The 16328-nt window shown below is 38.6% G+C and overlaps 1 long non-coding RNA gene across 1 annotated transcript; it reads right to left on the bottom strand.

The window, feature by feature from the left end:
• Positions 1–4289: 4289 nt before the first annotated feature.
• Positions 4290–10277, bottom strand: LOC130551601 (uncharacterized). The gene is made up of 3 exons (XR_008962633.1): positions 5660–10277; positions 5175–5260; positions 4290–4410 (listed from the first exon to the last, which is right to left on the bottom strand). It is a non-coding gene; the product is annotated as an uncharacterized LOC130551601 (long non-coding RNA).
• Between the last annotated feature and the right edge of the window lie 6051 nt (positions 10278–16328).

Consider the following 16328-nt stretch of genomic DNA (forward strand, 5'->3'; position numbering starts at 1 on the left):
ATACGTTTTGAAATGTTATTTTACAGGAACTAAGAAAAAGGACTTCACGGTGATTGGTGGAAACGGAGCAGCACTCCTTAAAAGGCAGAGGAGGAGTCAGAAGATACGAGCGACGTCACATACTTTATAAATATGGGTGTTTTTGAATATTTTGGGGTTGTTGGCTTTTTATGGAGTGAGGAGATCGTCTGACAACTCAAAGCTTTGTTACCTTTTTACATCTGATAATAAAACTTCTGTTTAATTTTAGAGAACGTCTCTGTGCAAATTTTTGAGCATGCAGGACTGCCTTTAAAGTCCAACAACACTCAGGGTACGAGACACGCTGATACACAAGGTAACACTCCAACAAGCACAATGACTGAGCACAGGACAGAAGACACACCGGCATTATAAAGGGAGATACAAACGAGGGATAAACAAGGACCAGGTGTCGGGGATTAAACACTGAAGGGAAGCTAACAAGGAACGAAAAGGCGGGAACAAAGACACGACCGGCGAGAGAGTATAGAAGGCCGTAAGTGCCAATATGTCTCTCTCCACACATAACCTAAGGCTTTGCCATGACTCTGCTACAAGACCAAGAATAGACATGACATGATCAAGCAGAGTCATGACATCATCCTGTATACCCGTAGCAGAGAAAATGCCCTAAATCATAATGTTTCCAACACTGTGCTTCTCTGTAGGGATGGTGTTCTCGGGGTCATAGTCAGCATTTCTCTCACTCCAAAAACAGGAGTCAATTTTGGTCTCACAGCAGTGCCAGCACTTTCGCCAAAGCCATTTCTGGATCATTTTGATGTTCATTGTCAAACTTCAGACGAGCCAGGTGGGCCTTCTGGGCACCTTGCGGGTGCTTCAGGATTTCAATCTATTGTGGCATAGCGTGTTACCAATGGTTTGCTTGCTAACTGTGGTCCCAACTGTCTTGAAATCATTAACAAGCTTCTTCCGTGTAGTTCTGGGCTGATCTTTAACCTTTCTCATGATCATCTTTACTCCATTGGGGAAATCTTGCAGGGAGCTCCAGACCAAGGGCATTTGATAGTTATTTAGTATTTCTTCTATTTCCAAATAATCGCACCAACAGTTGTCTCCTTCTCACCAAGCTTCTGTCTGTAGCCTATTCAAGGTTTGTGCAGGTCTACAATCTTGTCCCTGACATCCTTTAAAACCTATATGGTCTTGACCATGGTGGTGGAGAGGTTGAAATGGAAGATACAGATTCTGTTGGCAGGCATCTTTTATATACATAACAAGCTGACTTAGGAGTACTTTCTTAAAGTGACAGGACTAATCTGCGGTCCATATAGGCACATAACCAATCTGTGGAGCCAGAATTCTTGCTAGTTGGTAGGGGATCAAATACTTATTTCACTGACTGAAATGCAAATCAATTTATAACCTTTACATAACATTTTTTCCCCTGATTTTTTATATTCTGTCTTTATCAGTTAAAATAAACCCACAATAAAAATTATAGACCCTACATTTCTTTGTAAGCAGGCAAACTTACAAAATCAGCAGGGGATCAAATAATTATTTCCCTCACTGTACATTGGTTTATTTAATGTACTTACATAAGTCAAGGAACCCTTGGACCGGCTTGCAGTTCTTGTAACAATTATGTCTGAAATTATTACCCATTCCTTATATTGTCCACTATATCAGGTGCCAGCTATTTCATAGTGGTGTCTGAATTTTAAATGAACAGCATCACTAGTTCACACATTACCCACAATGCACCCTGATGTATCAGATGTTGGGTGTTTTTAATTTGGAAGGCTGCATCCTACTAAGGCTGTGCCTTTTCTAGAACAGTCTTCTAGGCCTAAATCCTTCTCAACATTAAACACTAGAAATAAATGGTCTACAAAATCCAAATTAATACATCATTAAAGTTTCCAACCCTTGCGGTCTAACCACAAAAACTCTGTGTGCAAAGCATTATGGATGACTCATTCACCTAATAAGGGACACAATACAAAGGTGCCTTCCAAGGATCTTTCAAATTGAAATGGCCTTTGCTGGCGATTAATGCAGTAGCAGAATAAATAGATATTTAATTATAGCTGAGGAAAATACTTTCGTCCAATCGCTATTATCACTTTATGATCGGGTAAATCATCTTTACTCTAAGTGAAAACGTGATACTCGATACGACACTTCCAGCAAACAACAACAAAAGATGTCAACAAAAATTCACTGACCATGTGCCTGAATATGCCTACTTAATGATAAATTTGTTGGTACACTTCCAGGAAACAAAGAAAACAAAATTTTGCCTGAAATAAAAAAAGTGACAAAAGTAATTTGCAGACAAAATCTCCGCTCTTTAAGGTGTGTGTGGTGATTTTGTCAGACGATGTGTCTTGGTTTTAAAACAGACCTGAGAACAAAAAATACACTGAAAAAATAACATTATTACTAAGAATTTTTGTTTTGTTTTTAGTGAAAATATCTAAAACTTCTTAAATCAATTTACAATTACTTGACAAGAAAAAGATAAGATATTTAGTCTTGTTTTATGAAAAAGAATGTAAGAATTAAGTAAGTTTATGGTAAACACAAGCAAAAAAATCCATCCATGTGGTGAGAAACAGCTGTATATAACAAACAGATATCTACAGATCAGATTATAAATGGGACAGGTGTCTCATTTTACTTTTTTACTTTACTGCAGTGGCTCTTGTCAAACTGGAGTGTCAAAACTAAATCGCAACATGCGCTTCATTAATTTAACCTCGAGTAGACGTAGATGCGTCTTGAAATAGCATTTTACAGCATTAAGAACAGCTTTAAACAGCTGTTCAAGTGCAGAAATACATAAGAAGCTTAATTTACATGCAGCTCATCGGAAGAGAGAGAGATGAGAGACTCACAAGCATCTGTCTGCTCTCGCTCTGTGTTTGACCTGCCTGTCACGCCTGAGTTACATCGACCAATGATAAATAAACAATAATTCATACAACTAAATTAAAATTGCATATAGGCTATATGTTTTCCGTATTTATCGATCATATATAACATTTCAAATTGCATTTAAAACACAAATTAATATATACCTTTACAGTTTTGTCACATACCACTAGGGGTCTCTTCGAGCACCAGTAGTGGTACGCGTACCACAGTTTGAAAACCATTGTTCTATGGCATTGTGTTATGCCTTTATTTGCATAACTGCATAAGCATTTAAGAGGGCTTTTCACACTGCGCTTAACCCTGGGTTATCTTCATTCTAAACCCCCGATTTCAACCCTGGGTAAAAAAATGTTTCACACTTGTAATTTGGAAGCGGGTTTATCCCTGGATTTTACCCCGGGTTATAAAACCCTGCTCCGAGGTTTTGCAGAGTGAAACAAAGCGAGGGCAGAATGATATGACCAGACGCTTAGCAACCGACACTCAATCAAAAACTGAACAGCGCTTATCACAAGATGTGTACAATCACAGAAACTGTGTAAACAATCCATTGAGTTTTTTTTATTTATTTGCGTAAATAACGTCATAGGAGGCTTAAAACTGCAAAAAAGTATTTGTGTGGTGTCATTTCTTCTCAGTTGCAGAACAACGAGGTCTTCGGTTATTTAAAGCGACCATACACTATTTTTATTCAGCAGTTTGATGCTGCATGCAGTATTTATCCAATCATGACTGTTGACACTGCAAATACACAAGTAAGAATGTTAACCCAGGGTTTAGTGATGTACAGTGTGAAACGTCAGGTTATGAATACCCAGGGTTATCTCTTAACACCTGCTAAATTATAAGTAGTGTGAAACGTGAAACAGATAACCCAGGATTCTGTTCACCCAGGGTTTAGTATAACGATTTTAAGCGTGAAAAGCCCTAATATATGTTTATGAGCCTGCAGCCTTTGATAAAAGCTGAAAATATAGTGATGTTAACTTGTTAAACCAATATTTGTAAAGTCTGGTATATTGTATACTTTTGCATGTCTGTATGTTCAAAACAAAAATAAACTAAACTGCATAAGAAAGTGTGTTAAAAACAGCATTTTATTATTGCGATAAATTAAAAAGAATGTGTCAGGGTTGACCTGTATGTTTCTGTAGAGCACACATTTTCATTATGCTTATCTAGCAATTAAATATAGCGTTCAAGAAGTACAGATCATGAACCACAAACCTGTAATAACCAAAGTAATAGTTGTAAAGTGGTCATTTATGTACATGAGTCAAGGCATATCTCATCCATAAGGTGGCAGTAATGCTAAATGTAATAGTTTAGGTCTTTTGTGTTTTTATGAAGTGCAATTCTGCTCTATTAAGTGTGTTTGAATTGACCTTTGCATTTTTCACAGCAGGCTCCCGTCTGTTTGACCACAAGCGCACAGTCCTCTGCCACAAGCAGGCACCTTTCTTGTTTACAGTCAGCTTTTTTATCCTGTACAAAAAAATAATCAATATTTTCAATATCTGTGGTGCAATATTTTATCTGTGACAAAGATAAACCAGTAGAGGTAGGTAGAAATGTGGGTCTGTGTCCTAAGATGTGTCGTGATAATTCAGCTCAATTCAATCATGTCTAGTTTGTAAAATCTCCATTAAGAATTGTGTATATAAAATGACAGGAATGGCTTTCATGGTCAGTGATATCCCTTTCTGTACTTATCGCTCACATGCTACAAAATCAATATGAGACATTTATTAACCCATCATATTAACTCACACACAAACAATAGCTCGATAAAAGTTCCATTGTTTGACAATGGTTAACATAATACTCTCAAATTGCTTTTACAGAAGCCCACAAAACATCTTATTCCAATTTCTGCCTGTATAAATGCCAGTGTGACTGGTACTGTATGTAGGTTGTATGTAAACATGCTGTGGATTCTGGTTGGAGTCAGCTTTAAATCCACATTGCTTTGAAATGGTAACTTGTTTCTTATCAGTAGCCCAACAATACCAACGGTAATAAGATGAAAACACAAAACCTCAATTTATCCTGTAAATGCAGTCATCATAGTAATAAAAACACATTTCCTGTCATTCATCTGTGAGCATACTTAAACAGTAAAGTCTATCAGACACCTAGAAAAAAAAACTGTTTCACTTTTGTGTTTTAAGTGAATATTTTAAGTTGGCCTATGGTTGTTTAGCATAATGAAACACAGATCATGATAAGGATGATACTTTAATTCTTACCAGACAGACACAGGAGATACAGGGGTTGTCTGTGATGTTGGGGATGTGTAATACTTCTCCCTCGTTTTCACAGCTAGCTTCTGTACCTAAGTAAAAAATTAAAGTACTTCTTTTCATTTTTATTTTACACACGTATAGCTACATAACAGTTTCCTGTAAACTATAAATATTTTTCAAGACTCTACAAGCAATAAATCTGCCAATGACTAAATCACTGATACACTTTTCTGTGTAAATAAATTAAACAGGCCTGTCAAGGCCTACCCTCAGTCATGTGAAATAAAGCTTAACATCGTCAGATATTTAAACAAAAATTGTAAATTATTCTACATCATCACATTTGAAACGAGATCACAAAGACAACGTTTACCACTCGCAGACAAACAGACATTGTTAGCTAATGTCACTTGACAAAATGGGTTAATTTCCAATGTCAGGTCAAAGACATAAACATAATTTCATTGAGCTCATTGAATGGTACTTACCTATGATTAAAGGTACAGTTAATTGTGGTGTTTGGAGAATTAAAAACCAGAATAACAGGTTGTGGGTTACTGTAGGAGACAGACACAGCATCCTAAATTCACGCCAGATCAGGGAAAAGAAAAAATAATAACCATACAAGATTATCCAAAGTCCGTAGAAACAGTTTGCGTTCCAATCAAAAGAGAGGGAGACATTGGTATTACGAGAAATTCCATGCCACATTCTTCAGTAAAGTCGCACTCGGACCGTCAGCTGAACATTTCAATGAGTCCATAATACTTGAACAGAGAATCAGATGATGAAATAGCGTCCTGATTATCCAGACAGATGTGTCTAAAACAGACGCAAGATCCAGGGATCCCGATGAGAAATGACACCACCATAGAGAATGGTCCGGATGCGAATAGAGATGTCCCCGCTACGTCTCTGGTTAGATATCTTTGTTTTCCTCTCATTGGCGCAAGGATACGTACCGCTGTGCATTTCAACCGATGCAGAACATCCCCGCTGCGTGGGTCCTTCCTCCCGTTCACACAGATCTGCTACTCTATTCAAATTCCTGTGGCTTTATAACGCCACAGACTTCTATATGATTATGTAGATCCGCCCCATCTGAACACATTCACGTGACTTTACCATCAAACTATTGCTTCGGCCTTTTACTGTAGAAATAGAGGTGGGAAGGAGCATTCGATTGGCATGTAACTCTGTGTTATCTCTGTTACAATAACAATGACTCCCGTCATGGGCCATTAAAGGTGGCGCCAAGTCTTCTCAGCTACCCAAAACATGCATATTCACAAAGGAGTATGGCTTTCTGCATCTCAAAAATGAAAATATTTCACGATTTGGCCCATAGTCTCTAACTAGCTTCCATACATAGTGTGAAGATGTGTTCAGGTCTGCACTGCTTCTGAAAATTTCTGAAGGTTATCGGTTTTTTTCCCGCTGAGTCCCTCTGAATGTTCGAAAGGAGTCTATTTATTGCTGTAATGTTAGTCACTAGAGAGCGCAAAAGAGCACTTTTATTGGTGAGCTCTTTCTATCTCTACCAGCTCTCAGCTCACCTGGTGACATTTCTTTTTCTCAGCAATTACAAAAGGCTTGAAAATCCCCCTATTTAGATCAGTTTTTAGTAACTTTAATTGTCTTAATCAGCAACAGTATGCATTCACATAGATATAGAAAGACAGTGTCACATTATAAAACCAGATGGAGCATTTGAGAGGAGTCACTTGTAATCAAACTCATGTTAATCATTACAAAGTACTATAGCATGTCTTATCATTACTTTAAATACTTTAATCTTTTTTGTTTGGGTGCAGAGGGAGAAGTTTACTAATCCTGCAAGGCTAGAACCAAGGTAGTAGGCCCTAGTAGTCTATGGGGCGGTTTCCTGGACAGGGTTTAAACCTAGTCCCAGATTAACTTTAAAGGGGCCATTCCCCGTGATGCCAATTTTCAAACTTTAGTTAGTGTGTAATGTTGCTGTTAGAGCATAAACATTATCTGCAAAATGAAAAAGCTCAAAGTTCAATTCCAAGCGAGATATTGTCTTTAACAGAATTTGCTTTTCAAGGACTACAGAGAACGGTTGGAATCGGACTACAGCACTTTACTTCCGGGGTAAATTATGTCACTAATCCGAGTTTTTGAAAAACCTCCACCCAAAGGAATACGCCAAAAAAGGGCGAAGCCTTCCTTAGAGAATAGGAAGAGTCGCTGGAGTAGTGTTTGGTTATCAGAGATTGTAAACATTTGACTGAGCTTCGTGCTTAATTACTTTCACTTCCATCACAGTCCTACAGCTGGTAATAAAGCAATAAACCCCAAGAAGCAGCGGGTTACTGGGTTATTTTATCACGGTTTAGAACTCCGCTCAGCCAATCAGAATCAAGGACCAGAACTGACCGTTTTATAATAAGAATTCTGCTACACACATTCTAAGATAACCAACGGTCAAATATGACTTTAACATCGGCTGTGAAAACTGTTCTGTTTAACACACTGATATTGTGTGTGTGTGTGTGTGTGTGTGTGTGTGTGTGTGTGCGTGCGTGCGTGCGTGCGTGCGTGCGTGTGTGTGTATACCTCTAAAACACTTCTATGAAACGTATGTCCTGCTTGCAAATGTCTCCTAGTCAATCTGCTTGTTTAATTATCCAACTTAGGTCCAATATAAAAAGGAAAAACTAACGTTTCTGTTATTAGCATTAATAAATATAATCGGTCTTACCCAATCGGTCCGGTGTCATTTCCCTCGCCATAGTAGGAAAAAATCGCGATCTCTAAATAAAGATTGACGTTTACACATGCACTAGCAGACCTCCGTTACACTTCGATCGATCATGTTTTTAACTGATGAAGTGAAGTTGACGCCATTGTTACTGATTATTGCTGAAAGCCAAAGCTTATAAATACACGTGCACCGACCAATCACAACAGCCTGAGAAGTGGAAGCTCGATGATATATGGTGTGGGTGGGACATCTTCAGACACACGCTCTAAGCGGGGAACCAATCACGACAGACCAGATCAGCTTTACCTATCAGAGCGTTTCGGAAGGAGGGACTTTATATAAACCGGAAAAAATCCAGGTGTTTTGTGAGAAGAGGGACAGCGGTGAACAATAGACTTGAAATTTGTGAAATATAAAGTTTTTTTTTAAACTAGAAACATGAACATCCACTGTTAAAAAAACATAATCAAAGCTTCAAAAACAGAAAAAGAATGTCCCCTTTAATGTTAGAGGTATCTTGATTGAAGAGTTTTGAGGGCAGACCTGACCTGTTGAAACGAGATGGTCTCCATCCCTCCTGGGCTGGGGCTTCCATCCTGTCTAGAAATATGGCAAAAAGTCTTAATAATGCTAATGCTAAAGCTTGACTCGCTGGGGCCCAGGTCAGGGAGCAGACAGAATGGCTTAACCAACTGTCTGCTTGCCGTCTCACGTCGCAGAATACACAAAATGTACAACATGTAATAATCTGTTCTCCCAAACATCACAAAATAGAGACTGTGTCTGTCCCCCGGATTAGCAAACATAAAATAATGCATAAACCTCTTGAAAGTAATTTAATAAACGTTAAACAAACTAAACATGAACAAAATACAGATAACCAACTGTTACGACTCCGATTGCTAAATATTAGATCTCTCTCTAATAAAGCACTTTTTGTTAACGATATGATAACAGATCATAAAATAGACATGCTCTGTTTGACAGAAACATGGCTAAAACCAGATGATTATATTACTTTAAATGAATCTGTCCCCCAAGATTATTACTATAAACATGAGCCTCGTCTAAAAGGCAGAAGGGGAGGTGTCGCAGCACTTTACAATAACTCTTTTATCATTTACCAGAAGTCGAACTCTAAATATAATTATTTTGAAGTCATGGTTCTTCATGTTTCAACACCTAATACTAAGGATAAAACACTTTTAAAATTTATTCTAGCTATTGTATATAGGCCTCCAGTGCACCACACAGATTTTATTAAAGAATTTGGTGGGTTCTTATCAGAACTAGTACTGGCCACAGATAGACTCCTTGTCGTTGGTGACTTTAACATCCATGTAGATAACGTTACAGATGCCTTAGGAATGGCTTTCAAAGACACTCTTAACTCCATGGGCATTAGTCAACATGTGTCAGGACCCACTCACCTTCGTAATCATACTTTAGATTTAATAATGTCTTACGGTATAAATGTGGACGATGTTAAAATCCTTCAGCAGAGTGAAGACATTTCGGATCATTATCTGGTATTATGTTTGCTTCACTGGCCTACGGCTGCAAATAAAACTCATTGTTACGAATATGTAGAACAATAATTTCAACTAGCAAAAATGCGTTTCTCGATAATCTGCCCGAATTGTCTCAAATCGCTAACATGAGAAATAACGTTGAAGATCTTGACATTACCACTGAAAATTTTAATTCCACCTTCTCGGTAACGCTAGACACAGTTGCTCCACTACGTTTAAAGAACATTAAAAATGGCAGCCCCTCACCGTGGTATAATGAACACACTCAGGCTCTAAAGAAAGCGGCCCGAAAAATGGAGCGCAACTTTAAGAAAACTAAATTAGAGGTATTTCGTACAGCATGGAAGGATAGTATTCGAAAATACAGGAAAGCCCTAAAAACTTCTAGATCCGCCTACTTTTCATCACTAATAGAAGAAAACCAGCACAACATAGGTTTTTATTTAACACAGTGGCTAAATTAACAAAAAATAAATCGTCAGTGACTTCTGATCCTGTATATCAGCATAGCAGTGATGAATTTATGAACTACTTCACATATAAAATCCAAGATATTAGAGAAAAAATTATAACAATGCAATCAGAAGTGAAACCCGCTGAACAAACTAACTACAGCGCCCTTAAGGAGAAAATGCAATTATTTTATACCGTAGATCAAGATGAGCTGTCTAAAATTATTAGATCATCTAAATCAACAACATGCATACTAGACCCTATACCTACAAATCTACTGAAAGAGATGCTCCCAGAAATTATAGATCCTCTTCTTGGTATTATTAACTCATCTCTGACATTAGGACATGTGCCTAAAGCATATAAGGTGGCTGTTATAAGGCCCCTTGTCAAAAAAACTACAAGTCTTTATATACACGGTGCCAAAAGACATCTGGTCAGTTTCATATGTCCAGGGACTCACAGAATGACCAAATAAGGTATAAGCAGTTCGGACAAAGAATGTTTAGCTTAGAAGGAATCCCCTCCTTCCATGAATAGCCGAAGGCACCCCTTCCTCTACCATATATATATATGCGACAATGTATAGTGAGCTTAACCCCTTCACATTTGATTTTTGTGGGCTTGTATTTATTTTGCGGAAATTAATTTAAAAGTCATCTAAATCAACCAATGATGCTAGACCGCTATCCTACAAACTATTACTGGAAGAGATGCCTCCCAGAATTATAAATCCTCTGGTATATTATATCAATTCTCTGACATTAGGACATGTGCCTAAAGATGATAAAGTGGCTAGTACAGTGAGGGGAAATAAGTATTTGTCCCCTGCTGATTTTGTAGGGGGAGTTTGCCTACTTACAATCAAATGAGGGTCTATAATTTTTTATGGTGGTTTTTTTAACTGATAGACACAGAATTATTCAAAAAAAATCAGGGGAAATGTTATATATAAAGGTTATAAATTGATTTGCATTTCAGTCAGTGAAATAAGTATTTGATCCCCTACCAACTAGCAAGAATTCTGGCTCCACAGATTGGTTATGTGCCTATATGGACCACAGATTAGTCCTGTCACTTTAAGAAAGTACTCCTAAATCAGCTTGTTATGTATATAAAAGATGCCTGCCAACAGAATCTGTATCTTCCAGTTCAACCTCTCCAACACCATGGTCCAGACCAAATAGGTTTTAAAGGATGTCAGCGACAAGATTGGAGACCTGCACAAACCTTGAATAGGCTACAGACAGAAGCTTGGTGAGAAGGAGACAACTGTTGGTGTGATTATTTGGAAATAGAAGATATACAAAATAACTATCAAATGCCCTTGTTCTGGAGCTCCCTGCAATATTTCCCCAATGGGGTAAAGATGATCATGAGAAATGTTAAAGATCAGCCCAGAACTACACGGAAGAAGCCTGTTAATGATTTCAAGACAGTTGGGAACACAGTTAGCAAGCAAAACATTGGTAACACATTGGTAACACGCTATGCCACAGTAGACTGAAATCCTGAAGCACCCGCAAGGTCCTCCTGCCCAAGAAGGCCCGCCTGGCTCGTCTTAAGTTTGACAATGAACATAAAAATGATTCAGAAAAGGCTTTGGCGAAAGTGCTGGCACTGCTGTGAGACCAAAATGGACTCCTGTGTTTGGAGGGAGAGAAATGCTGACTATGAGCCCAAGAACATCATGTCTCCAGAGAAGCACAGTGTTGGAAACATTCTGCTTTAGGGCTTTTTCTCTGCTACAGGTATACAGGATGACTTCACCGCATTGAGGGGCTGAGGGACTGGCCCATGTACCGTAAAATCTTGGACGAGAACCTCCTCCCCTTAACTAGGTCACTGAAGATGGGTCATGGATGAGCCTTTAACATGACAAAGACGCAAAACATATTGCCAAGACAACCAAATAGTGGCTTAAGGAGAAGCACATAAAATGTCCTAGCCAGTCTCTAGACCCTAGTCCTATAGAACCTCTGTGAAGGAGGCTAAAACTCCAATTTGCAGAGCGACAGCCAAGAAACCTTAAAGATTGACAGAGGAGTGGACTAAATGTATCCGGACACATGTGCAAACCTGGTGACCAACTATCAGAAATGTCTGACCTCTGTGCTTGCCAACAAGGGTTTCTCCACAAAGTACAAAGTTATGTTTTGCTTGGGGATCAAATACTTATTTCACTGACTGAAATGCAAATCAATTTATAACCTTTATATAACATTTCTTTCCCCTGATTTTTTTTAATATTCTGTGTCTATCAGTTAAAATAAACCCACCATAAAAATTATACACCCTTCATTTGTTTGTAAGTAGGCAAACTTACAAAATCAGCAGGGGATCAAATACTTATTTCCCTCACTGTATAAGGCCCCTTGTCAAAAAACCCCAACTCGACCCTAGAGAACTAGGGAACTACAGGCCTATATCGAATCTACCTTTCATATCTAAAGTTCTGGAAAAAGTAGTTTCAACTCAATTATGCGAAGAATTCCAGTCTGGATTTAGAGCATGTCACAGTACAGAGACTGCTTTGATCAGAGTTACAAATTATCTGCTATTGGCGTCTGACCAAGGTTGTATCTCGTTATTGGTGCTGCTAGACCTTAGTGCTGCATTCGACACTATTGACCACAGCACACTCCTACATAGACTCGAAAATTACGTCGGCATTAAAGGAATAGCTTTGAAATGGTTTAAATCTTATGTATCCGACCGTTTTCAATTTGAAGCAATAAACAATGAGGTGTCACGCAAATCGCAAGTCCAGTACGGTGTACCACAGGGCTCAGTCTTAGGGCCTCTGCTCTTCGCATTATAAGGTACATGCTACCTCTAGGAGATATAATAAAGCGACACGGAGTTAGCTTTCACTGTTATGCTGATGATACTCAACTTTATATTTCCTCGAAGCCTCATGAAACACAGCAGTTCCATCGAATAATGGAATGCATATGTAACGGTAATAATTTTGTTTGAACATATTTTTCTGGGAGATTTTTATTTTGACAACGTTCTTTTTGTGTGTGAGCGGATACGCACAAGAAGTCAGACAGTGGTGAGTTGGTGGAGAAGCCACACGGAACAGTTCGGTTGTGTCTTTGCATTAAATAACGTGGTGATTTACATTACACATAGTTTTGTTGCAGACGCAAAAAGTGCGGAAGATATTTTGCTTATCCGGGAGTTCGGTTTTGTACATCGGAAGATACAGACAGTGTTAGAGACTGGCTTCGGAGCAGAGAGGAGCTGCCAGAGTCGACAGTTTCGCTGAGAACGCTGTAATCTTCGCTGTAATACCGACTTGGAGAGTTTCCGAACGAGGTTTGACATATTTTTTTCGTGTTACATGTGAACTGTGACCGACGCCGTGAAACGTAACCAGTAAGGGCACTTATTAGTGTGCTGGCGTATCGAACGTTGTGTTAAAAAGCGTATTTTTGCGTATAGGACTTCTACGGGAAGTTACGCTTGTGTATTTGGTGTTTTTGGGGGGGGGGTTGGAGAAGGATTCGTTTCCTCCACATGTGCCACACGTGCGCGGAGGCCGCGTGCGCACCTTTGTTCTCTGAGATTTTTCCTGCATCCGAGCAAGCTCGTGTGGATGTTGTTTTTCACGTTTACCCTGCCATCCGAGTGATATCTCTACGTTGTCTTGGCTCAGATGTGAATTAAGTCATTATTATGGATGAAAGGTTGGTATATTGCACACAACGCACTCTACGCAACTCAACGCTCTCTACGTAAGTCTACGCACTCAACGTTCAACGCAAGGCATCGCATCATTGTTGCAACGAACTGGTATTATTCATCTTTCCGTCCAAAAACACTTTTGACAGTTTTGTTGGTATAGACTGAATTTACTGAACCGAAACGTAAGTCCGGATGTGATCGTTGAGTAAATGAAAGTTGTATTGTTGAGATTATAAACGTATGTGAATTGTGAGGGTCACCTTAACGAGGTTTGTACACGTGTTTGAAACGCTTATGTTGAAGTGATATTGATAATTTAAATTCATTCCACTGTAAGTCGTGTATTCATTCCAGAGGGTGTTATAAACAAGGTTGTGGTGCACCACGAGGTAATGTACAGAGACAAAGTTGTTTGAATAACATTGTTTATTTATTTATTTATTTTTTTCATATCTTGTTGATCATTTGTCTTTTGCTGAAACCAAATCAGACATCCTGAAAGAAAAGCAAAGTCAATGATTAAATGTTACAGTAAATCTTACAAGAAGTTTTGTTGTGGAACTTACTTTGGAGTAGGGGCGTCTCACTTACCCAGATCCTTTCCTCTTTGAGTCTTCCAAAGTAACCTAGCAATTTCCCCTACAAGGTGGGCCGAGTACGCGCCCATTACAGATAGGCGATATAAAAAACTGGATGAGTAACAACTTTTTATTACTGAACTCGGTCAAAAAAGGAAGTGTTACTTATTGGACCGAAAACTGCTATAAGTAACAACCAAGAATACTGTTTAACTATTGACGGATGTTCCATAAAACCCTTGTCGTCAAAGAATCTTGGCGTTCTTATGCGATAGTAGTCTGTCATTTGAGAGCCATGTCGCCAACACCTGTAAAATTGTGTTTTTCCATCTTAAGAATATATCTAAACTACGTCATATGCTGTCACTATCAGATGCAGAGAAGTTAATTCATGCATTCATGACATCAAGACTAGACTACTGTAATGCACTGTTAGGTTGCCCTGCAGGCTTATTACAAAAACTCCCAACTGGTCCAAAACGTGGCAGCTCGAGTTCTTACACGTACAAAAAAGTATGAACATATTAGCCTGGTTCTGTCAACCTTGCACTGGTTACCTATAAAGCATCGCGTTAACTTTAAAATCTTGCTTATTACCTATAAAGCCCTACATGGTTTAGCTCCTCAATACTTGAATGAACTCCTTTTGTATTACAGTCCTTCACGTGAATTACGGTCTCAGGCGTCCTGTCAGTTGGTAATACCTAGAATTTCAAAATCAAGTGCAGGTGGTAGATCCTTTTCCTATCTAGCGCCTAAACTTTGGAATAGTCTTCCCTGCACTGTCCGGGAGGCAGACACACTCTGTCAGTTTAAATCTAGATTAAAAGACGCATCTTTTTAATCTTGCATACACTACTCTTCCATAATATAAATCCTCTGAGGGTTTAGGCTGCATTAGATAGATCAACCGGAACCAAAAACACAACTGATGTACTTGTTGCATCAAAGAGTGCAGAACAGTACTCTACTCTCAGCCAGTCTTGTCTCATTGTTCCAAGGTTACCACAGCGAGCAGGATGCAGTTCATGGCCTGACCTGATGGTACAGCGGAGAATGGGAAGTGGTGACCTGACAAGAGCTGAGATGATAGAGCTGGATAAAGGACGCGGTCACCTGACACGTCTTCATGGCCTGACCTGATGGTACAGCGGAGAATGGGAAGTGGTGACCTGACAAGAGCTAAGATGATAGAGCTGGATAAAGAAGGACGCGGTCACCTGACACGTCTTCACCACAAAATTTAAAATGCTATTAGATTATTAATGATAATCTTAAACTATAATTTACCTTATTAGTAAGTTTATTTATTTTATTTAGCCTTGTTATGCAAGCTCTCTGGAGCTTGTGCAGAGGCAGCAGCTTTTGCTAGAGGGGAACTGGAATCCCCTGGTTGGGCCTGGGTTCTCCTGATTTTTTTTCGATTAGAGTTATGGGTTCCTCACCACCGTTTGCATACTGTTTTTTGCACTATTTGCCTGGCCGGGGGGGCTGCTTTAGAATTTTACTTAATTAATATTGCATATAGGAATTTATAGTCTGTTATATTTGACCTGTGCTTCTCTCTCCTTTATCTTAAATGTGTGCTCTCACTGAGCATGTGTGTGTGTGTGTGTGCGTGCGTGTCTGTGTGTGTGTGCGTACTTGTCTGTGTGCGTGTGTATATGTCTATGTGTGTTAGTACGTGTGCATATTGTGTGTGTGGAGTGTTTTGTATGTGGGTATGTCTGTCTTCTGTGTGTTCAACTTTTTCTTGTTTTTGCAGGTACAACTTAATTGTTTTGCTTATAGTCAATATGTCTTATGTACAGCTGCTTTGTAACAATGAAAATTGTAAAAAGTGCTATATAAATAAAGTTGAGTTGATTGAAAATAACTAGCACTGACATATCTTAAATATTATCAGTGCGATTGTTTTGTCTCAAGATGCACACACTAATTTTTTTGTAAAGTATGTTTTTTTAAATTGACTTAAATTTCCTAATAAGGCATATTATATTATATTAACATATATTAACTAAGGCATATTCCTTTTTCAAGAAAATCCCAGTCCGGGAAACCGCCTCTATATAATACAAGTTAGCATTATTTATTTATTCATTGATTTACGTACGCTCAAAAATGATTTTTCAAAGTAGTTCAAAGTAGCTTAAGCAATATCTTTACCTTGTGC

Source organism: Triplophysa rosa, linkage group LG3 (genome assembly GCF_024868665.1).
Source record: "Triplophysa rosa linkage group LG3, Trosa_1v2, whole genome shotgun sequence".
NCBI classification, from domain to species: Eukaryota; Metazoa; Chordata; class Actinopteri; order Cypriniformes; family Nemacheilidae; genus Triplophysa; species Triplophysa rosa.